A 25,153-nucleotide genomic window follows, 5' to 3' on the forward strand; every position below is an offset into this window, starting at 1 on the left:
CCGTGTCTACTAAAAATACAAAAATTAGCTGGGTGTGGTAGCGTGTGCCTGTAGCCCCAGCTACCTGGAACGCCGAGGCAGGAGAATCACTTGAGCCTGGGAGGCAGAGGTTGCAGTGAGTGGCGATCCCACCACTGTGGAGGGGAGGGAAGACGAAGGGATAGGAATCGAGAAATTACAAAGGAGATAAATATAAAACAGAATCAGTAGGAATGAGAGAACACAAATGGAATGCTAGAATAATCTAGTCAGAGCCAGAACTGGAACATTACAAAAATTAGAAATGAAATAATTTTGTCTAGCTACGATTCAAATAAAGAACATCTAGTGATACTGAACATTAGTGTCTTTTCCCCACTATTCTGCTTCATTATAAATACCATCGGTTTTGACCACTGGCTCTTACTGAACCCTTATTAATAATGAACTTCAGGCTTTTCGTTCACTCATCTGTAAAATAAGGGGACTGGACTAGATGAACTCTAATATCCTTTATAATACTAAAACATAATGATTTTAACATCATTCCATGTATATCATCCACTATGTGCTCACACTGTGTGAGGTACTGTAGACTAAAAAAATGAAGCAAACACTGCACTGTCTGAGCTTTCAATATTTATTGTCTGATGGAGATAAAGGCAAGTAAATCAGCAATTAGAATGTACTGTGATAAATGAGGGGGAAAATGGAGGGATTAATGAAAACACATAGGAGGGGCAATTACTTAGACTTGGGGAGAAAAGAGGGATGGAGGAGTGAGGTGACGACGTTCCTTAAAGGAAGTATTCTCAGCTACAATCTGAACTGAAGGTGTCAGGAGGTGTCAGGAGTGGCAGTAAGGAGCTATAGGAAGGTGTCAGGAGTGGCAGTAAGAAGGTATGGACGATTTAGAGGAGTGAGAAAGCAAAAGGAAAAATGGCTTCAAGCAGAGACACAATATATACAAAAGCCTGTGAATGACAGCACATTGGTGGAACCCAAATCCATTAACACCACCACCTGACAGATAAGAGATCCACACTAATACCTACTACAAATCCCGGTACCTACATAAGTGGCTCTCAAACCCTGATATAAGAATTACTTGAGGGAAGCTTATTAAATGAGAATGAGCATGTAGAACGCTTGGGGAATGCTGGAAAGGTGGTTTTTTTTTTTTTTTTTTTTTTTTTTTTAAATCAGAGCGCGTGTTATACATGTTTGTTTACTTTGTGAAAAATTCATTAAGCGGCACCCTGATGGTGCATGCACTTTCCTATTGATTACATTTCAATTTAAAAATTCTAAAATAAATAATAGGAAGTGCTCAACCAACTAAAACAACACTCAATAATGATTTATCATTTATTTTAAGGGAAAGAAATTAGATACAGTAAAACAATATACAAATGCCTAAATTATTAAACATAAATCTTATGTATTTTTTAAAAGCCAATATAAGCAAGATTTATGCTTGTGTGTATACATAATCAAAAGTATATGTCATTGTTTTTAAAAATCATTAACTTCCGAAATATTGCCTAACATGAAATTTGTGTCTTGTTTTTGAATGTTGTTATAGACTGAATGTCTGTGTCCCCTAAAATTCACATATTGAAGCCCTAACCTGCAATGTATTGGTATTTAGAGATGGGGATTTCGGGAAACAGTTAAGGTTGAATGATGTTGAGACAGCCAGGTGGGAGTGGGTCCCTGGAGAAACTCCAACCAGCCTGCCCACTGAGGTGGAGCCTTGGGAAGTTCAGAACCTTTGCAGCAGGGCGGAGCCTGGCCCCTCCTCTTCCTGTGCGGAACCTGGGATTTAAACTACCTTGCGGGAAGCATTCTAGCAGGGACTCTGGCCTGTGAGAGTCCCTGTTTTCCTGGTTTTTCCCTTTCACCCAATAAAACCCTGCTTCACTCACCCTTCAAACTGCCTGTGAGCCTAAATTTTCATGGCTGTGGGACGAACAAGGACCCCACCTTGAGCTCAACTAAGGAAAAGTCCTCCAACAGTTTTGGCATGCAACGTGGAACCTCCAGAAGAGGTGAGTGAAATGGGGACTCAAAACTTCTCACTGTTGCTCCTGAGTCTTTTCATCCTCAGACTTCTAAGGGCGGGGGAAACCATGACCCCCACTCCCATCCTCCCCGCACATCACTCCTGGTCCTTTTCATGGGCTTTTCCTTCCCATTTTGGTGCGGACCAGCGAGCAGCAGCTGCCCCTCCGTACCTACCTCTGTGCCAGGACTGGGGATGCATGGCCCAAGGGTCCTGCACAGCAGGCTGGCTTGTTCCCAGCCAGGCACCACTGCAGCAGCCTTCCCCTTCCCTGGCCAAGGGGCTCAGCTCCAGCTCCATGGGACAGTAATTAAACTTTTCTCCCTGCTGGAGGAACCACTTGCATAAGAATAAGACGTTCTTCCTCAGGCATTTTTAAACTGTTTTTTTTTTCCCTTTCCCCTTCTCTACCTGGTCAGCAAGTTAACTTTTCCGGTCAGCAAGTTAACTTTTAAAGTTTTTTTTCTTCTACAAGACGTTTTACTAGGCCAGGCCCCCCAACTATCACTGTTGATCCTCTCTGCAAAGCTTTAATTGTGAAAAAGGATTTGTGTGGCTAGTTTTAGGCTGTGGCCAGTCTGGTGTGCTTTGCATGTCTGTATGGTTTGTGCTGCCAGCCTCCATCTTGTTTCACATCCTGGGGGCATGGCAGGTAACTGCTTGGCAAGGCTTTGTTTAGCAATCCTGCCTTAGAGGATTAGTGCTCTCTAGTTGCACATCTGCATGTTATCCTAGCCCTGTCTCTTAAAGGGCTCCACCCAGCAACTGGGTTTTATTCGGCCTGTCTGTGTGTATACTGTGTGTGATGTCTGTAAAAGGAGCCCTAATTAATTTGGCCTAAAGAAAAACAAGAGCTTGGATCAACTGTTTCTTTAAGGGAAGTTAAAAGCTGTGATACCTTTCAGTTCATGTGACTTTAATCTTTGAGAAATAAAAGCAGGCTTAAAGATTATTGGTAAAATGCATGTGTCATAAAAATGTAAATAGGTGAACTAAACTATGCAGTCAGATGCAAGGTTTACTAAATGTTTTAAGGTTATAAACTGCTTTTTGGGTTTGGAAACTATTGCCAGCTTCACAATTTGTAAGGCCTGGGGACTTATGGAACTAACCACGCCCTTAATTATGCTGAAGTCAAACCTTAGTCAAACCTTAGCACACAATTAAAGTTTTACCTTAAAGTTAAAAGTTACTAGGAGTTACCACTATAACATGTAATTGAGACTACTGGAAATAGATTTACATGCAAGGGGTGTAAGAACAGTAAAATGTGGTTTTTCTCTGTAATGTTATAAGAAGGCATGGAGATACACATTTTTACCTAGGGTTAAAGGATTATTTTAAATTAGGTAAGAGAAAGCTGAAGGTTCAAAGAAGTGGTGGAAAATTGTGGGAATTAATCTTGCAGAAGAGGTTCTCTGTGTGAACATATTAATTAAATTCAAAAGGTTTATAAAAGGTTTTTGCTTCTTTAAAATTTCTGAGTCATTTTGACAAAATAAAATCGTTTATGTTAATCTGGAATTCTATTTCATAAAATCAAGCACTTTAAAAATATTAAAAAGGCTCCCAAAATCAAACTTCAGTTTCAGAATTGTCTTTCCTGACACCTGGCTTTTCAGATAGTGTAGAGGGCCCCTGAAATGTCTAGAAAAGAGAGGTAAACAGAATTATTTGATATGTTTAGCTACATGGGATTGCCAAAATGATGTTCAGTCTTCTTTAGGTTATATTTTTGTAAATATTGCTAATATGTTCCAAATTGTATGAGATTTCTAAAATTGTAATATCTAAGTATATGCTACTAATCATAATTAAGGTTAAGTTATTGGAAACCATGGAGATAACCAAACTTCGTCAATTGTGTTTCTAACTGTAACTACCCTGGACATTTTGCAATTCACAATTGTCGTCTTGTTGTTATACTTTTCAAAAGATGGTTTATAATCTACAGAACTTGTATAGGTGCTCTCAAATACAGGCTTCTCATAACTTTGGAGACTGTGACATTGGAATAAAGGAAAATGTACAAGACTCACGAAGAGCTAAAATGTTCAAAAGTATCAAGCAAAACAATAATTAACTAATTATCGACTGAACTCAGAAAGCTGAAGCAACCTTTTTGACTTTTGGTTGGAATACTGCTGACCTTTGTTTTGTTTTTCAGAGTCAAGGAAACTTATTTTATACATTTATGGCCTTTATTAATTGGGTAAGGTATACCCCCCGTGATCAAGACTGGAGCATGTTTGTTTCTCTCTGTCTAGTTCCTCTAAAATTTGGAAACTATCTGTGAGTATTCTTATGGCAATATAGTTGTTTGCATCAGTGCAACAAGAATCCATTTTTCCTTTGCAACATGACACAACTGAAAAGACTGGTAATTTACCAAGGCTTTGACTGGAAGGGTATGCTTCTCTTTAAGGGGTCAATCGTGACTTGCAGAGCCCATAAAAGTCCAGTGGGGAAACTGGCCTCAAACCCTCATCTACTCAGTCCCTGTACAGGGTTCCTGACCTGTGGTCAGTAAAGAATGTCACTTTCTAACAGGTCCAGGAGCTCCAAGTTTATCTTGGGACCTTAAGAGGAGAGGATCACCCAAATCACAGGTATTTGAGGATATAAACCCATGGCTGGGCTCGGCTTTAAAAGGTCTTATCCGAGATTCCTTGTGGAACAGAATTCCATCAAAGCCACTCCAAAAGGCCTATGTAGAAATAATTATTCTTGCTGCACTTTATGCAAATAACCAGGCCAAGTATAAAAGTAAAGTCTGTTTTTCTTTTTTTCTTTCTTTTTTTGAGAGGGAGTTTCACTCTTGTTGCAGGCTAGAATGCAATGGCACGATCTCAACTCATTGCAATCTCTGCCTCCCGGGTTCAAGCGATTCTCCTCTGCCTCAGCCTTCCGAGTAGCTGGGAATATAGGTGCCCACCACCACACCCAGCTAATTTTTTGTATTTTTAGTAAAGACGGGGTTTCACCATGTTGGCCAGGCTTGTCTTGAACTCCTGACCTCAAGTGATCCACCCGCCTCAGCCTCCCAAAGTGCTGAGATTACAGGCATGAGCCACCGCACCCAGCCTAAAGTCTATTTTTCAAAGAACTCAGTCCTGTGATGATTTTTTAACAAACATGAGGACTGGAAAGACAGAAGTTATGTTTCAAAACTCATCATATATTTGTCATTAAATTCTAAATTCACTAGTTGTTTTTAAGTTTTCGCCTACATTTTAGACTAACCTTACTTGTTCCTGTAAATCAAACAGCAATCTCCAGCTGTAACTCAGAAAGAACAAGAGGGATGGGTAATGTAAAAATCTGGATCAATTTTCTATTTCTGAGCTAAAATCCTGCAAATCCTGCAAATCCTGCCAGGTGATGGGAATAAATAGGATGCACATCACTCAGAGGTTTCCTTTTGGGAAAGTAAGACCAAGGGAGCTAACCAAAGCCAAGCACCACGCACCCAAATTCTGGCAAGCACGACTATAGCTACCAGTTATCTGGGTGTGTCACAAGACATCATTTTCTCTCCCTTGTTGGAGGAGGACTCAATTACACAGTTTCACCTTAGCATTTAGCTTATGATAAGGAGTCCATCCAACCCCTCCAAGACACATTTTTGTCCCGGGCTCAAGCTTTGGGTCAAAGCCCTAGGACAGAAAACTGGATCTGAGGGATCCAGAGGCAAATGACAACAGAGGTTAAAAGGCACAACGCAGGTAAGCGTGGCTCACTCCTGACAATTAAGCCAACCCCAACCTTCCTGTTTCATGGATAAAGGCCAGGTTAATATCCATGGCATAAATGAGGTCTAGGGAACTCCAAGATTACTGACAGTAGGTGCTAGAGAGACACAGGTAAGAGTGGATAATTCCTATTCTCTAGGCCCCCCTACCTCAAGGGTGCAAAGCTGCTTTTGCGGTGCCTGCCAAGGTTGCTGGAACTTGGGGGTGCAAGGACAGAAGAAGGAAAGAGGACACTCTTCCCTCTCTCCCTCACGTACCCCAGGTATCTGGTAGGAAGAGAAGGGAACCAGGGATGCCTGTTCCTCTCTTTTTAAATGGGCAGCCATTCATCTTCAGTCTGTACCCCTTTCTAATGCATTCTGAACCCCCGGGAAGCCATTAAAAGATGCCTTCTTTTTTCTTTCTTCTCATCTGTCCTCTCTTCACTGATAGGTAACTGTGCCTCTGTACTAGGGGACACTCCCTTCAGATGCATCCTCCAAACTGGAAAGAATTTCTCAAACTCGCTGGCTTAGGGTTAAGCTCAGGGGAAGAGATCCCAGAAGCCCAACATACCACCAAAAGGATAAAGTTTTTTTTGCCAGTCAAGCTTTTGGTCTCCCTCCCTGTGCAAATTGGTAGAAGGCCTCGGAATTTCTGAGCTGTCCTTACCCCTCCCCTTGTTTCATTTTGATACATGTCTTCTAATAAGATGGTTTGTCTGTTCTTGCCTTCAAGCCATCAGACTCCAAATGGTCACAACCGGAGCCTCTGACGATGGCTCCTTCTGCTGGGAACCCTTAGATTGGCCTCTAGGAAGCTCTGACTGCCATTTCCCCCAAAATAGCGGCCCCTGTCACCAGGAAGCAGTTAAGATCAGTCTTCATCCTTACCCTTCATCTAATGGCAGTTAGATGTACTTCTTTAGAGGGGGTAATGAAACAGCCAGGTGGGAGGGGTCCCTGGAGAAACTCCAACCTGCCTGCCCACTGAGGTGGAGCCTTGGGAAGTTCACCGCCTTTGCAGCAGGGAGGAGCCTGGCCCTTCCTCTTCCTGTGTAGAACCTGGGATTTGAACTGCTGGGCAGGAAGCACTGTACCAGGGACTCTGGCTTTGCGAGAGGCCCTGTTTTCCCCCTTTTCCCCTTTTCACCCAATAAAACCGAGCTTCACTCACCCTTCAAACCATCTGCAAGCCTAAATTTTTGTGGCCATGGGACAAACAAGGACCCCATCGTTAGCTGAACTAAGGAAAAGTCCTGCAACAACGTCATGACAAGGGGTTGGGAGGGCTGGTCTCATGGGATCAGTGCCCTAAGAAGAAGAGATACCAGAAAGCTTGCTCACTCTGTCTGCCATGGCAGGACACAGCAAGAACGTGGCTGTCTGTAAGCAAGAAGCAGAGCCCTCACCAGAAACTGAATCCTGCTGGATCTTTGTCTTGGACTTTCCAGTCTCTAGAACTGTGAGGAAATAAATTTCTGCTGTTTAAACCATCCAGTCTATGGTATTCTGTTATGGTAGTCAGAGCTAATATACATCTTTATATGCTTAACAAATGAATTAAATTGTAGAAGACATAGTGAGTTGAACAATGTCCTTCCAGAAATCATGTCCAACCAAACCTCAGAATGTGACCTTATTTGAAGACAGCATCTTTGCAGATGTAATTAGTTGAGATAAAGTCATAGTGAATTATAGTGGGCCTTAAAGCCAATGACTGATGTCCTTTTAAAAGAAAAGCACAGAGACACACAGTGAAAAAGGCCATGTGACAACAGAGGCAGAGACTGGAATGATACAATTACAAAGCAAGGAACACCCAGGAATGATGGGAACCACCAGAACCTCACAAGAGGCTAAGAATTCTTCAAGAGTTCAAGGTGTTCTGCCAACACCTTGATTTGACTTCCAGCTTCCAGAACTGTGAGAAAATACGTTTCTACTGTTTTAAGCCACCCCAGTTGTGGCAATTTTTTCTTCTTAAATTCTTTTTTACCCTTGTGTAAATTTTTAATGACAGCCCCAGGAAACCAATACATAAGATAAGGGTAACAGAAAACAATACATATGCTTGCAAACCAAGTGTCCATTGATGGATGAACGGATAAACAAAATATAGCATATATACACAATTAAATATTATTCAGCCTTTAAAAGGCAGGAAATTCTGATGTACATTACAACACGGATAAACCTGGAGGACATTTTGCTAAGTGAAATAAGCCAGTCAAAAAAAGACAAATGTATGATTCCATTTAACATGAGGTGCCTGTAGTGGTCAGATTCATAAAGACACGAAGTAAAATGGAGGTTTCCAGAGGTTAGGAGAAGAGGGTAATGGGGAGTTATTTAATGAGTATAGAGTTATCAACAACAGTGCAGAAAGATTACAATTTCTCAACATCCTTGCCAACACTTGTTATTTTCTTCTTCTTTTTTTTTTTGATGGACATCTTAATGGGTGGAGGTAATATCCCATTGTGGTTTTAATTTGCATTTCCCTTATGATTAATGATGGTAAGCATCTTTTCACATGATTGCTGGCCATCTGTATATCTTCTTTGGAGAAATGTCTATTTAAGTCTTTTGCCCAGTTTTAAACCAGGTTTTGTGTGTGTGTGTGTGGTTAAGTTCTCTTAGGGTTGAGTCAGGATGGTGGGAAAAACTGTAAAATAAACCTTCTTGGAAGTCCAGAAGGTTTTTGCAAAAGCCTCAGGATAGAGTTACGGTTGAAGGTAGTCTAATCCTCTTTGAGCTATAGCAAGGGTAATTAACATAGGAATATAGAGGAGTCTATCTAAATAGCTTCTTTAAAGACTAAACTTAGACCATCCGCAGGTACATGATTGCTCTCTACTGGGGGCAGGGGTGGGGCGTGGTTGTCAAGGAGTTGGGGCCGGGGTTGCAACTATTTATGGCACTCTCCTGAGAAATCTGTAAGCAGCCTGGACCCTCAGCTGGACTGACAAGCATAACATCTGTGTCAGTGTACGTTATTTCTCTGTCGTTGGGTCAGGGTCTGCCAGACAGACCCCTGCAGCTGGTGCGCCGTGTGAGGAACGCTGGGAAGGAAGCACAACAAGCCCCCAAAAACAAGTGAAAAGGACCGCGTGGTCAGTGAGTAATCAGTAAGTCATTGGTGCCCACTCGGGATCTCCAAGTTCGGGGGGGATTGTTCAGGCTGAGGGTTCATGATGGGACAACAGTTATCAGCTCAACAAAAACAGTATATAAAAGTATTTAAACATCTGCTTGAAGCTAGTGGAACCTCGGTTTCGCAGGCACAATTAAGGGACCTGATGCAAACTGCTGTAACCCAAAGCCCAAGGTTCCCGGAAAAAGGCACGCTAGACAAAAAGCTCTGGGAACAAGTAGGGAGAAATCTGAAACATTATGCACAAGGGTAACAGGTACCAGCATCATCTTTAATGCTGTGGGCTTTAATTAAGGCAGCCCTGGCTTCGTTATACACCAGAGAGCCTAAAAAGGGGAAGGAGGAGGAAAGTCACCTGCCTTACTGCCTCCTTTTCCCTCAGCCCCACTATCACTGGGCCAAAATAACAAAGAGGAAATGGAGGTTTTGCCTGAACCCCCTCCTCCAATAAATACGTAAAAAGACAAGAGATAACGCTGTAGCTATGAGACCCTGTCTTAAGCAAGTGGCATTAGAGGGGGAGTTCTTAGCTTGCCCAGTAATGCAAGATCGACAAGGCCATCAGGTATTTCTTTTAACACTTATAAAAAGATAAAGCATTAGAGACTGGAGCTCCATGGTCAAGCAGATGGTAAATTAAAGGCTCTGCGGCAGGTAAGCTCACAAACCCGGAGCCAGCAAATGCTCCCCAGAACTCAGCCTGAGCAGCGGAGGCAGCAACAGGAAGCCAGGCCCAGCACGCCACAGCTGGCCTGCTGGGAAGGGGCAGGAGGTGCAAACGGGAAGGTCCGCCCAGCCAGCAGCAGAAAGCGGCAGTGCCTAAGCAAGTGCAAAGTGGCTGCCGCCCTGGGGCCCACCTGCTCAGCTCTCCAGCTCCGCAGGTAGCCCAGGGCAAAATTTCGTGTGTTCCTTGTATACAAGCAACATCTCAGATTATAATTTGCTGCTAAAATTTAAGTAAAATTTAAGAATTTGATAGACCTATTTCTGATGATGGCCACTGTTATCTCTCTCTTACCCCTAATGTGACTCTCTCCAAATCCAATTTAAGTAAACAGTAACCTCTGAAGGGAAATTAACAAAGAGCCCATGAGTTAGTTAAGGAGCAGTTAAAAGCTGGATGATAAACATGGAAAAGCAGCAGTCTGGTGGAGACCACATAATTCAATCACTCAATCTGGGTTTACTAGCACTCAAAGAGCTGAGATCGGGGCTCTGATACTGGCCTTGGAAACTTTTTCCACTCAGCCCATAAATATCGTGAGTGACTCAGTTTACTCTGTTTATTTATTGCAGAACCTTGAAACAGCCTTAATTAGGTACATTCTTGAGCCCACCCTGTGTGCTCTTTTTCTTCGACTTCAGCAATTGCTAGATCAACATACACAACCTATTTTTATCACACACATTCCAGCCCATGGCTCTCTGCCTGGCCCATTGGCTTATGGTAATAATTAAGCAGACCTTCAGGTTATGACATCACTGCTTGACCAAGCCACCTAACCACATCAATTTTTCCACCAAAATTGGAGAAACTTATCTAAACAATTTCAACTTACCCAGAAACTGGCTAAACAAATTATCCTACAATGCCCAGATTGCCAGCTCACAGGCAGTCCCCTCCTTCCACACGTATTAACCCTAGAGAATTAGAACCTAATCAGTTATGGCAAACAGATGTTCCACACAACCCTGAATTTGGAAAACTTAGATATGTACGTGTATCCATTGATACCAATTCTCACTTAATTAGTGCCCATGCTTTGCCTGGAGAATCAACCTGATATGTCATTAAACATCTTCTTTTAACTTTTGTGTTTATGGGGCAGCCCAAAAAATTAAAACTGATAATGGTCCAGCTTATGACAGCTCACAATTTCAACAATTTGTCACTCATGGAACATCAAACATTCCACAGGCATTCCATATAACCCCCAAGAACATGCCATAGTAAAACGTGCCCACTCCACCCTTAAAAATATGCTCAGAAAACAGAAAAGGGAGAGTATGGGTAAAGACCCTGCAACACTATTGGCACAAGCCTTATTTACCCTTAAGTTTTTAAATTTAAATGACAAATTTCAATCAGCTGTAGAAAAGCACTTTGCTAAAACCTCTTAAGGTATAAAACCTGCAGTTTTATGGAAAGATGTGAACAGTAATGTATGGTGTGGTCCAAGTGAATTACTAACGTGGGGAAGAGGACATGCTTGTGTTCACACCCCCTTAGGTCCTCTTTGTGTTCCAGCATGGCACATCAAACCACACCATGGCGTGCCTAGGACCCAACCTGGTACCAGAAATGAAGGAACTGACCCTACAGGACCCCGCAGCCCTGGACAACGCGGCTTCCACGGACGACACAAGCCTCAAATATCACCTGATGCTGAAGAGGATAACTCAGAAGGCTGAACGAATTCTACTCCAGACACAGACATCATTTACTCCAAATAATTTGTTCCTAGCTATGCTTTCTGTTGAATATTGCAACTCACGTAGGGTATCGATCCTTTATATGCTCTCCCTTTGTCTGCAACCTGTACCTGCTACACTCTATTGGGCTCACATCTTAGATCTGCCTTTCTTTCGCCCTGTCACCTGGGCAGACACCCGCTTCCCAGCCTATAATAACGTGACTGCTTGGCTAGGAGGGATAGATTTACCCCCAGTGGGGTCCCTCAATAATGGCACACATTGGACTAAGGTGCCAGATAGCCTATAATAACATGACTGCTTGGCTAGGAGGGATAGATTTACCCCCAGTGGGGTCCCTCAATAATGGCACACATTGGACTAAGGTGCCAGATAACACTACATATAACTCCACTATTCTCCCACTGTATGTAAATTAGAAAGGTTTTAACCCTTACTGTGCATCTCTGCCCAAACACAATTATGGCTAAATCATGGCAAAGAAAATGCCTTAACAGCCTTAGCTGCAGGTGGCCTCAAACCAGGTAATACAATCAATGCCGCTTTCCCAAACATTCCTTCCTGTGCTAAAGGACAAAGCCGGGAAAGTAATGGATTTCACTTTAGCTGGCACGTCTGTCATGGGGGACAAGCCCGTGGCCTCCAGTGAGGCAATTATAACATCTTAGACTGGAGCCCCCACAGCCATTTGCAGGGCAGCCTTACTAATGTCCTCACCTGTCATGGCTCAATCAGCATTTCATTGCCATGTCCCATTCCCCTATGATTTGGGCCGATGGGGGGATGGGATATCCCAGACCCCAAGTAAAGTCCATGCCACCCCAAGACACTTCATGGCACCTGGGACATCTTGGCACCTCCCTTAACACCTGGCATGGGACATATCATAATTCCAGTAATGACTACACTATGACCTTTATTCACAATCACACACATCAGTGCCTAATTTGCACTATTCATCCATATGTTTTCCTTAAGGGAACCAATATTTCTATTTCACCCCAATACTCCACGTTTGTGACCCAGGTGCAAGAACAGGCTTGGTTCGCCTCATGTATCACTAATTACAATATATTACAATATATCTGTTCGAAATATTACTAGTGTCATGGTATTAAGGAGATAATCTGAGGCATTCCTACCAGTCAATTTGACACGTGATTGGCAAGATTCCTCTGCCCCTGCCACCTTAGAATGTGCCTGTCAGACACAAAAGATTCATAGTTACACTTATGGCCTTTATAGTCTCAGCCACAATCATCCTGGCAACTGCTTGCCTTGCTGTGGCATCTATTACTGAATCAGTACAAACAGCTGCTTTTGTAGGTAATCTGGCCAAAAATGTGTCTAATGAACCTCTTACGGCAAGGTATAGATAAAAAAATTCTTGCACGTCTGCAAGCCCTCGAGGCTGCTTTGGAATATGTTGGGGAGCGACAAGATGCACTAACATTCTGATAGCAATTAAAATGAAACTAGTAGCATAAACATAATCTGTGTCACTTCTCTACCATGGAATCAATCAATCCATAGTTGGGATGAGGTGAAACAACACCTCTGGGGAACCTTTCATGACAATTTAACAGCAGACGTAAAGCAAATTAAAACTAAAATTTTAGAATCCGTTCACACTATAGATCTACACAGCCAATAAACAGCCATATGGAAGGGTATGCCAGATCATCTCCTAGTTAGACCCCCGCTCCTGGGGGTCACTCTTTGACTGGAAAAGAATGTTGCTAATTATACTCATGATTGTCTTATCTAGGATGCAAAGCCAGAATAAGAGCAACGACCGCCACATCTGACAAATCTGTTCCTGCATATATCTGCGCTCTCCAATCAATAAGGCTTGATACAGAAAAGGGGGAGATGTTAGGGGTTCAGTCAGGGTGGTGGGAAAAATTGTCAAATAAACCTTCTTGGAAGGCCAGAAGGTTTTTGCAAAAGCCTCAGGATAGAGTTATGGCTGAAGGCACCCTAATCCTCTTTGAGCTATAGCAAGGTAATTAACATAGGAACGTAGAGGAGTCTATCTAAATAGCTTGTTTACTCATGTGGTCCTAAGACTAACGTTTGACCATCCATGGATGCATGATTGCTCTCTACTTGGTGGGGGGAGGGGGGGAGGGTCGGCAACAGTAATTACCTTCTCTTGATGTTTACTTAAAACTTTTGTCATTTAACGTGTGCTGAATAAATGCCCGGAAGGCCAGCGAGTAGGGCCCCAGTTGCAACTGTTTATGGCACTCTCCTGGGAGTCTGTAAGCTGCCTGGACCCTCAGCAGACTGACAAGCATAATATCTGTGTCAGTGTACGTTATTTATCTGTTGTTGGGTCAGGGTCTGCGGGAGGGACCCCTGCAGAGTTCTAAGCGTCCTTTGTGGATTTTAGATATTAACCTCTTATCAGATACATGGTTTGCAAATATTTCAGCCTGTTCTGTTGGTTGCCTTTTCACTCTGTTGAATATTTGCAAACGTTTACAAGTTTGATGTAGTCCCATCTGTCTATTTTTGCTTTTGTTACCTGTGCTTTTGGTGTCATATCTAAGAAATCACTGCCAAATCCAATGTCATGACACTTCCCCCTATGTTTTCTTCTAAAAGTTGTATAGTTTCAAGTCTTACCTTTAGGTCTTTAATCCATTTTGAGTTATTATTTGTATATGGTGCAAGGTAAGGGTATAATTTCATTCCTTTGCATGTGGGAGGAATCTGCATTTTTTCAAAGCAGCATCCCAAGTGACATATACACACCAAAGTTTGAGAACCACTATTTACATCATCCCTGAAAGCCAAATTAATAAACCTTATTGGTTGGGCGCGTGTGGCTCAAGCCTGTAATCGCAGCACTTCGGGAGGCCGAGGAGGGCAGATCACAAGGTCAGGAGTTCGAGACCACCCTGGCCAACATGGTGAAACCCCATCTCTACCAAAAAATACAAAAATTAGCTGGGCATGGTGGCGGACACCTGTAGTCCCAGCTACTTGGGAGGCTGAGGCAGGAGAAATGCTTTAACCTGGGAGGTGGAGGTTGCAGTGAGCTGAGATTGCGCCACTGCACTCCAGCCTGGGCGGCACAGCGAGACTCAGTCCCCACCCCTAAAAAAACATTATTTTCCTCAGCAATACCACGTTGATCACTTTCCTCCAGAGGTTTACCTGGTTCTCTAATGCCCAGGTGTTCCTTGCACAGAGTATAAAAGGGTATGATCCTTATGCGAAGGACAGAAAACCCAATTTACTAATGATGAAAATTATGGTCTTATAACAATAGTTTCTCTGCTGCAATCATCTAGTGAGCTCCTATTATGAACCAGGCATTATTTTAGGTGTTTTACATATATGATGTCTACTTTTCCCCCAAAAAATGTTCAACATAGTTGCTATCATTTCCTAAAGACAGGGAAACTGAAGTATAGAGAAGTTAAGAGACAAGGAATAGATGGCAGAGTAGGGCTTCAAGTCTGATTTTAAAGTTGATGCTTTTTCCAAATAACAATGCTTATTTGCAAATAACCATTAATACCAATTAAAGAAAGGCCTATTTTTTAGAAAAATTGGTAAAATAAACCTTAAAAGGAAGTAGAATGACCAATGAATTTTCTATTTCAGTAAGACTATTAAAAAACAACTCACTATCTACTATCACTAATTCATGAGGGAAAGAATATTGAAATACCAAAAAAAAAAAGGATAAAAATCAGAATTAGAGCTGTTTTTATGTAGCATTAACATTGCTTTATGAAAAAGTCACTACCATGTCCTTTTTTTAATTGTAGAGGGGACTGATGAAACCTTGGCATGATTGCCACCAATCTGCAGGTCACTGTTTGGAAACCATTACTTATGTTATTTTCTGTACAAATACACAGGTTAGCTCAAACCTTCTAAAAGGCGCCTCCATACCACATGTATTCCTCAACTTTAAAGTCTCCATAAAAACTGTCCATGGAAAAAATTCTTATTTCTTAGTATTCTAGGTCACTGTGTTCTCTGGGGAGCTTGATGGTTTTAAGCAAGCAGAGAACAACAGTTAATCAACTTCTTGCCTCGCATACCAGACTGCTACAAATTACAATTTTATTGCAGTTTAGGTCAATAAAATCATAAATTGTCCCTAATGAAGTCCTCTTTCTCACTGCATAAGAAATCTTGACAAATACAATGTGAGTACTTCAATTCACTGCTCATCTTGGAACTGCCTGCTTTGTACACCTATTTTTTCAATGTTCCAGGATCAGCTCTAGGAATTCTACTCTGTTTCCTTACATCCCCTACCAAACTCCCTCTTTACAAAACCACTCCCATTCTTGGTACTCTGTGCCCTTAGGTGGTCCGCATTCACTGCAATACCCCATCATGATCTGTAGAAAACAGTATACTCCAAGAAGACACTTTCTCCCCGTGATCAATAACATCTTATGAGTAAATATTGCTTCCAGCTATTAAAAAGGCCTTTACACCTACTGATTTTATTTTGTCATCACAAGATAGGCATGAATAAGTAGCATAATGCTAACTTTATAGTCAAGGAAACTAAGCTACCAAGGGGGTGGGCCCACAGCTGCTTGGTGGCAGACCAGGCTCAGGTCTTGGGTCTTTCACTCCCATTCTGTCCTCTCTCCAGCAGGTCATCCTGTCAACTCTTGACTTTACACGATCTCCAGATGTACCCATTTTGCAGGTGAGATATGTTCTATGGCAATTGTAAGAGATCTCAAAACAAACAGACCAAAACCATTTTTAAAATACTATGCTAGAAAAAGATAAATTATACTGCAAAAGTTGCGCTATCTTCTAGCCAATGTCTTCTCTTTGGAAAATCAATATTCGAAGAATAACTTTTCTATGAATTGTCACTGTAAGTTTCAACAAATCAATCTTCTATGAAACTTCCTAACCTCATAGATTATAATATAAAATTTGATAAAAGACCATGTAACAGGGTAGAAAAGATATTTGTTTATTATTTTTTTTTTTTTTGAGATGGAGTCTTGCCCTGTTGCCCAGGCTGGAGTGCAGTGGCACAATCTCGGCTCACTGCAAGCTCCACCTCCTGGGTTCACACCATTCTCCTGCCTCAGCCTCCCGAGTAGGTGGGACTACAGGCACCTGCCACCACACCCAGCTAATTTTTTTTGTATTTTTAGTAGAGACAGGGTTTCACTGTGTTAACCAGCATGGTGTCAATCTCCTGACCTCATGATCCGCCTGCCTCAGCCTCCCAAAATGCTGTGATTACAGGCGTGAGCCACCGTGCCTGGCCAGAAAAGATATTTTTTAAGTGAAAAAGATACTTAAAAAGAAAAAGATACTTAAAAAGAAAAAGACTTCCTGATCCTCAAAAGCATTTCAGAATATGGCACAATCGTTTTCTTTACAAAACCAAAATATTTCCCCTGCTTTAGAAATAAATATGATGTGATTTTTTTCTTTCTTTCTCAACCTCTCTGTAGCATTACATGGGAGGAAAATAAAATTCCACAAGAATAGTCAGAAAAGAAGCATAATTGTTTAAGATACCCAAGCTTGCCAAAACAGGAACACTGTAACCAAAGCAACTGCTGGCATAGCTAATGGAACAGAGATGTAGCAAGACTGCTATAAAGATTGTTTCACGAAATAGAAAGCAATATTTTAGTTTACAAAGCCAGAGGCTAATATGAGATAACCTTTGTGAGCATAAATACAGCATTAAATCAGTGTGACAGGATTTTTAAAACTTTATATAATTGAAATTAGAAATAAAAAGTGACAGAATTTGATGAGAAATAAAATGCAAAAATGACATAAATATGAAAGTCCAGGGGCCCACAGTGGATAATACCATTCACACTGAAACTCTGAAAGGAAATCCTTGTATCATGAAGACTAACAATCACATTTTACTTTTTCCTCTAAATAAAATATTCCTTAGAAGTTAAATTCTTTTTTTAAGTGTTTCGTCTATAAAAGAAGGGCAACAAACTGAGCGAAGGAAAAGGACAAATACAGAATACAAATTTAGCTCATGTTGCTCTGCTGTTATAGTGATGAAATTCTATAACAAAGAATATTATGGAATTCTTTAATATTCTATATTAAAGAATATTAATATTCTTTAGTGACTAAAGAATATTAGTCTTTAGTGACTCAGTTCACAAAACTTTGTGAACTCACAAAGTGACTCACAAAAAGTGACTCAGTTCACAAAACTTTGACTTATGATAAAGACTTAGTTGAGTCCAACTGATTTTAACTGGAAAACCACACAGAGATTTAAAAATTTTACTTCCAAAATAATTTATTAGTATGGATGTTTCAAAACTAAAATATTTCTTCAAAGTTTAATAAGTGCACCATTTCACACTCAAAATGAAAAATAAGAAACCCCAGAATCACATTAAAAAGACGGGGAAACGGTGGGGTAGAAAGAAAAGTGGAGAGAAAGAGAGGGAGAATGAAGATAGGGAGGGAGAAGTAAAGGGTGGTGGGAAGTAGAAAGAAAGAAAGAAATGATCAACATGTTCCCAACTCACTGTTTTCCCAAAGACAGAGGTTATAGTCAGAAAGATGCAAAGTCAACTCAAGCAAAAATTCAAAGTAGCTATCTTTCACTATATAGACAATCCTAACTGCTAAAAAGCGATACACCTTTTTAAAATAGTGTGTAAAGGATACAAATCAAATCGTCTTTACCATGAAGCAGATCTTTTTTTTTTTTTTTTGAGAAGGAATTTTACTCTTGTTGCCCAGGCTGGAGTGCAGTGGCAAGATCTTGGCTTACTGCAACCTCCACCTCCTGGGTTCAAGCAATTTTCCTGCCTCAGCCTCCCAAGTAGCTGGGATTACAGGCATGTGCCACCACGCCTGGCTAATTTTTGTATTTTTAGTAGAGACAGGGTTTTTCTATGTTGGTCAGGCTGGTCTCCAACTCCCAACCTCAGGTGATCCACCCACCTTGGCCTCCCAAAGTGCTGGAATTACAGGCATGAGCCACTGCGCCCAGCCAAAGCAGATTAATTCTTTTTTTTTCTTTTTTTTAAATTTTATTATTATTATACTTTAAATTTTAGGGTACATGTGCACAATGTGCAGGTTAGTTACATATGTATACATGTGCCATGCTGGTGTGCTGAATCCATTAACTCGTCATTTAGCATTAGGTATATCTCCTAATGCTATCCCTCCCCCTTCCCCCAACCCCACAACAGTCCCCAGAGTGTGATGTTCCCCTTCCTGTGTCCATGTGGTCTCATTGTTCAATTCCCACCTAAGAGTAAGAACATGCGGTGTTTGGTTTTTTGTCCTTGCGATAGTTTACTGAGAATGATGATTTCCAATTTCATCCATGTCCCTACAGAGGACATGAACTCATCATTTTTTATGGCTGCATAGTATTCCATGGTGTATATGTGCTACATTACCTAAAACCATAAAAACCCTAGAAGAAAACCTAGGCATTACCATTCAGGACATAGGCATGGGCAAGGACTTCATGTCTAAAACACCAAAAGCAATGGCAACAAAAGCCAAAATTGACAAATGGAATCTAATTAAACTAAAGAGCTTCTGCACAGCTAAAGGAACTACCATCAGAGTGAACAGGCAACCTACAAAATGGGAGAAAATTTTCGCAACCTACTCATCTGACAAAGGGCTAATATCTAGAATCTACAATGAACTCAATAAATTTACAAGAAAAAAACAACCCCATCAAAAAGTGGGCGAAGGACATAAACAGACACTTCTCAAAAGAAGACATTTATGCAGCCAAAAAACACATGAAAAAATGCTCACCATCACTGGCCATCAGAGAAATGCAAATCAAAACCACAATGAGATACCATCTCACACCAGTTAGAATGGCAATCATTAAAAAGTCAAGAAACAACAGGTGCTGGAGAGGATGTGGAGAAATAGGAACACTTTCACACTGTTGGTGGGACTGTAAACTAGTTCAACCATTGTGGAAGTCAGTGTGGCGATTCCTCAGGGATCTAGAACTAGAAATACCATTTGACCCAGCCATCCCATTACTGGGTACCCAAAGGACTATAAATCATGCTGCTATAAAGACACATGCACACGTATGTTTATTGCGGCACTATTCACAATAGCAAAGACTTGGAACCAACCCAAATGTCCAACAAAGCAGATAATTCTTTAAACCACTCCCCCTGGGTAGAATATGTATTTAATAAAATTAGGCCGATTTTCAGGTAAATTTAAGACAATAAAAGGAGCAGTACCTTAATCATGTACAATCATTGAGAAATTATAAAATCCTAATATTTATGAAGAACATTTAATAAATCCATAACACCATACATGTGACAACCATATAACAGGACAAAATATTTAAGGCAACTTATAATATCTGTGTGCATATGCTCTATTATGTTACACACACGTAACACTTTTTCTGGAGATAACACATGTCTAGAAGAATGAAAACTTAATGGAGCTCCATGGGAGATTACAAGAATTAAAGGAAAAGAGAATCGTATTAAATACCATAATTTAAAAGCAAGAAGTATATTAGCTACCTTGGTTGTGATTCAGAGCTTAGCAGTAGCTTTGCTGATTCAGTAACATGCAACCCATTAATGCTTGATGTGTACTTCTCAGCTAACCTAATATAATTATTTCAGAACCTGTTAACAATCAACAGTCAACAGTACAAAATACAAATAAAATTAAGATACTAAAAAGGAAATTTAATAGTACAATATGATCTCATACACCAGAAATCAACTTTATTCTAGCCTTTATTTTGAAGAGAGGCAGAAAAAGAAAAAGGATTATATAGAAAGGCCAGGGGGGTGAGGAGTGGGGGGTGGGAAATGAGAGAAAAAAGACAAGAGGTAGAAAGAATGAAGATGAACATGGATTAGAAGAGGAAAGTTCTACAGAAAGTGAAACACCGAGTGCCTAAAAAAATGAGGAAGAGAGTATAAAAATGATCAATATGGAGAAGAAGAGCTATTTGAATTTCTCAATTTTTAACAAAATATCTGAAGAAGACATTCTAACAAGTCATAGTTTGGCATTAAATAAAAGTTTTTAAATAATGTCAATACACAGAATAACATATTCCAAGTCATATTAGATAACAGTAATTAATATTAAAAGGAAACTATTGAAAATGTTTATTCAACAATAAAATGAATTTTATAAGAAAATGGAAGTAATAATGACAAATTAATGTGGCAGCCATAAAAACATAGCTTATTTTTAAATATAATAAAATGTAAAGTCATTCTGTGCTTTACCAAAGATATTTATGGCAAGCATTATGTATTAGCTATTGCCCAAAACTCCTTTCTGCCTTCTTTTTTCTTGATAAAAACCTAATTTTCTCAGGCAATGGCTGATAAGTAGCCTGAGCCAATGTTGACAATTCTGTTCCTCTTTACCAGACACTTGTTTTCACAGTCTTCTCGATAGCTAGGCTGGGCATGTGACTCAAATCTGGCCAGTGAGACATAAGGACATGTTGGCTTAGGCAATTTGGGGAAGGATATTATAACAACACCTTTTGACTAACAACTGGCTCTGCCCCACCTCTGTACCTTGAACACAGACATAATGGCTAGCGGCATGACAGCTATCTTGTGACCATGATGGGACAAGCAAAAGCACACTAAGGATGATGGAATGGAAAAAAGAAAGGCCTGAATCCTTGTTGAATAGTTGAAACAATGTTAGCACCACCTACACCCAGTCGAATCTGTTGGTTTAAGGCACTATTAATCTAGCTTGCTGTTAACAGTTCATACAGCCTCATCCAGCACCAAATTGATTGAAAGACAATATATTAAAAAATACATGGGCCCATAACAATAATTTTTTAACAGATGAAAAACAAAAGAATAAAATCACATCTCATCTGCTGCCTTTGGTGGTGACTACTGTATCAACTCATTACTCTATAAAGTAATGACAGTGAAATTTCTAAGTATTTATATATAATTTTCAAAAGAAACTGCAATTCAGGGTAACCAAATATGCACAGCTGATGAGTTAAAGTTCTTTACAAAATAATCGCAGCTAGTAAACACAAGGAATAACAAAAATAGAAAATCACCCTTTCATAATCCCTGACTAAGTAATTTAAGAAAAAGATTTAGGCAGAAATCGTTAATAGATATTAAAACCATTATGGGAAAGACTGACAGGAAATTAAATAACCTCAAAATGCAAAGGTATCCACAAATTACAATGAAGGATTAAATGAAAGGGAAAAAAGTCTTTTTCAACAAATGGTGCTCAAAAAACTGACTTTCTCTATGGAAAAAAATTAATTTTGCACTGTACATAAAAATTAAAATGTAAAATTCTAAAACCTCTAAAAGAAAACATGAGACAAAAACTTTGTAACCTTAGGGTACGCAAAACTTTCTTTCATAATATACAAAAGAAAACATGGATAAACTAGACTTTATCAAAACTAAAAAAATTTTGCTTTTCAAAAAGACAATATCAAGGGAGGAAAATACAGCATTATTCATAATAAACAAAAGCAGTCTACCAACTTATCAAGACACAAGCAAAATGTATATATCCATAGAACTGAATATTATTCATCAATGAAAAACAATGGACTATTTATACATACAACCAGGAGTTCCCAATGCCCCTGGGCTGCTGACCAGTAAGAGTCGGTGGCCTGTTAGGAACTGGGCCACACAGCAGGAGGTGAGCGGCAGGGGAGTGAGCATTATAACCTGAGCTCTGCCTCCTGTCAGATCAGCAGCAGCATTCGATTCTCATAGGAGTGCGAACCCTACTGCTAACTGCACATGCGAGGGACATAGGTTGTGTGCTCCTTATGAGAATCTAATGCTGATGATCTGAGGCGGAACAGTTCATCCCAAAACCACCACCTCTGCCCCCACATGTGTGGAAAAACTGTCTTCCATGAAACCAGTCCCTTGTGTCAAAAAGGTTGGGGATCACTGCATACAACAAAATGGATCATTCCAAATAAAACATTGTGCTTAAGTGAAGAAGCTAGATACACAAGATTACCTGTCATATGACTGTATTTATGTAAAATTTTCAGAAAAAAAACTATGAAGACAGAAATTATAATCTATCAAGATTAGTAATTGCCTGGGTTTGGGGGTAGAAGGAGGAGCCGACTACAAACAAGCATGAAGGAACTTTTGTATGATGATGGTAATATTCCAAAACTGGTTATAAGATGGTTGCACATCTGTATAAATTTACTAAAACTTGGCTGGGAGAGGTGGCTCACACCTGTAATCCCAGCACCTTGGGAAGCCGAGGCAGGAAGATCACCTGAGTTCAAGACCAACCTTGCCAACATAGTAAAACCACGTCTCTACTAAAAATATAAAAATTAGCTAGGTGTGGTGGCAAGTGCCTGTAGCCCCAGCTACTCGGGAGTCTGAGGCAGGAAAATTGCTTGATTCCAGGAGATGGAGGTTGCAGTGAGTCGAGATCGCGCCACTGTACTCCAACCTGGGTGACAGAGCAAGACTCTGTCTGAAAAAAAAAAAATTAAAATAAATAAGTGTACTAAAACTCATCAAACTATACACTAAAAGTGTATGATAACAGAAAAAAAGGAAAGACACAGAAGAAAATATTTATGATATGGTTTGGCAGTGACCCCACCCAAATCTCATCTTGAATTGTAATCCTCATACTCCCCATGTGTAGAGGGAGGAACCTAGTGGGAGGTGATTGGATCATGGGGGTGGTTTTCCCACTTGCTGTTCTCATGATAGTGAGTGAGTTTTCACAAGACTTGATAGTTTTATAATTGGCTCTTTCCCCTTAGCTCCACACACACTCCTCTCTCTTGCCTGCTACCATGTAAGACATGCCTCATCCCCTTCTGCCATGATTATACATTTCCTGGGGCCTCCCCAGTTCTGCGGAAATGTGAGTCAATTAAACCTCTTTTCTTTATAAATTACCCAGTCGTGGGTATGTCTTTATAGCAGTGTGAAAACTGACTAATACAATTTACAATACAAAATATGATAAAAGACTTACATCCAGAATGTAATAAAAATTCTTACAACTCAATAATGAGAAGACAACAAACCCTTTAAAAACTGAACAAAAACCTTCACTATTAAGCAGTTAAAAAGTTTGTCACATCAGTAGTTATTAACAAAATGCACATAAGAAGTACAATGAGAACCTCCTACACACCGACTAAACTGGCTAAAATTAAAAAGACTGCTAACATCAAATGCTGGCAACAATCTGGAGGAACCAGAACCCTAAACTACTGATGTGGAAATGTCAACTAATAGAACCACTTCAGAAAACTGGTATTCTCTTTAAAAAGTAAACATAATAGTCTTTGCAAAAATCTAACCTTTTTTTTTGCCTTAGGTATTAACCTAACAGAAATGAAAATATAAGCTGAAACTAAGACTTGTACTTGAGTGTTAATGCAGCTTTATTTACAATAGTCTTAAAGTAGAAATAACCTAAATGCTCATCAATAGGTGAATGTATAAAGATACTTCCATAAGTAGTGACATAATAAAAGAGGAACAAATTATCAATGCACATAACATGCATGAATCTCAAAATAATTATGTTGAATGTATAAAGCCAGATATGAGGAAGAGCACGCTGTATAACTCTAATTATATAAAACCATGGAAATGCAAATTAATCTATAATGACAAAAAGTTGCTGCCTGTAATTTTTCTAAATTACAAAATAAAATTCTAGTATTCACTACTATAATAACACTCCAGCACAAGAGTGTTTAAATTAAGTAAAATCATATAGATTTATATAAGTACAAACACAGTTTTGAGAAATTTTTGAGAAGCAGAAAGCAATTACACATAGACTAGAGTGACCACCAAATTTTAATCAAACAGCAGTAACAGAATTCTATATGAAATACAATAAATTTAGTCCGTTATTGAAAAATTATTCACATGAATAACTGAAATGAAATGCATTCTGTGAACTGGAAAACTATGGGAAGTAATAACACCAAAATACTCTAAGTCTAAAAGCAGATAGTTAATTAGATGTAAGTCCGCACTGCAAGATGGCAATAAAATAAAATAATAAAGTAGCCAATGTTATTGTGGATTGTTCGTAAGAAGAGAATTTGTCAAAGAATATGAAAATAACATGACTGCGTATAGAAACTAGAATAAAAGTAATACTTTACATTTGGTGTAAAACAAAAGCATACAGAAATACCATATGGTAATTGACACAGCGTAAAAGAGGAAAGGATAGACAGAGAGAAAGAGTAGGAGAAAAGAAAAGATGAAAGTATCTGCCAAGAAAATCAATTATTTAAAGCAGGGATCAGCATATTTTTTCTTTAAAGTGCAATACAGCAAATAGTTTAGGCTTTGCACACTACATATGCTGTTTGTTTTTGTTTTTTTCCAATCATTTAAAAATATAAAAATAATTCTTAGCACTGGGGCAATATAAAAAACAGGCCACGGGCTGTAGTTTACCAACCCATGATTTTGGGTGTTATGTAAGAGTTCAAATTAATCTCCATTCAAATTTAAGGATAAAATAAAAAGGACATGTTACACAACTAACATTAAGCTTTAGAGAGAAAAAATTTAAATGATTAGTTTTAAAATATCCTTTTAAATTATAAAACGCTATGATGGTACATATTATGTAACTATTATTAATAACGATGTATAATGTTATCTTTAAAAAGAAATTGTCGAAGAGTAACTTTTAAAATTATTATTTATACATGTCATAAAGTTTATTTAATTGAATACCAATGTACTCCACATCAGGTCTCCATTAAATCTAA

The 25,153-nt window shown here is 39.6% G+C and overlaps 1 protein-coding gene and 1 long non-coding RNA gene across 2 annotated transcripts in view; one reads left to right on the top strand and one right to left on the bottom strand.

The window, feature by feature from the left end:
- The window catches only part of COG5 (component of oligomeric golgi complex 5), a 377,356-nt gene that overhangs the window by 190,649 nt on the left and 161,554 nt on the right, over positions 1-25,153 (bottom strand). The window lies entirely within an intron of this gene.
- On the top strand, positions 1,841-13,046 carry LOC134739880 (uncharacterized). The gene is made up of 3 exons (XR_010126966.1): positions 1,841-2,030; positions 8,794-8,905; positions 11,180-13,046. It is a non-coding gene; the product is annotated as an uncharacterized LOC134739880 (long non-coding RNA).

Source organism: Pongo pygmaeus, chromosome 6, assembly GCF_028885625.2.
Source record: "Pongo pygmaeus isolate AG05252 chromosome 6, NHGRI_mPonPyg2-v2.0_pri, whole genome shotgun sequence".
NCBI lineage: Eukaryota > Metazoa > Chordata > Mammalia > Primates > Hominidae > Pongo > Pongo pygmaeus.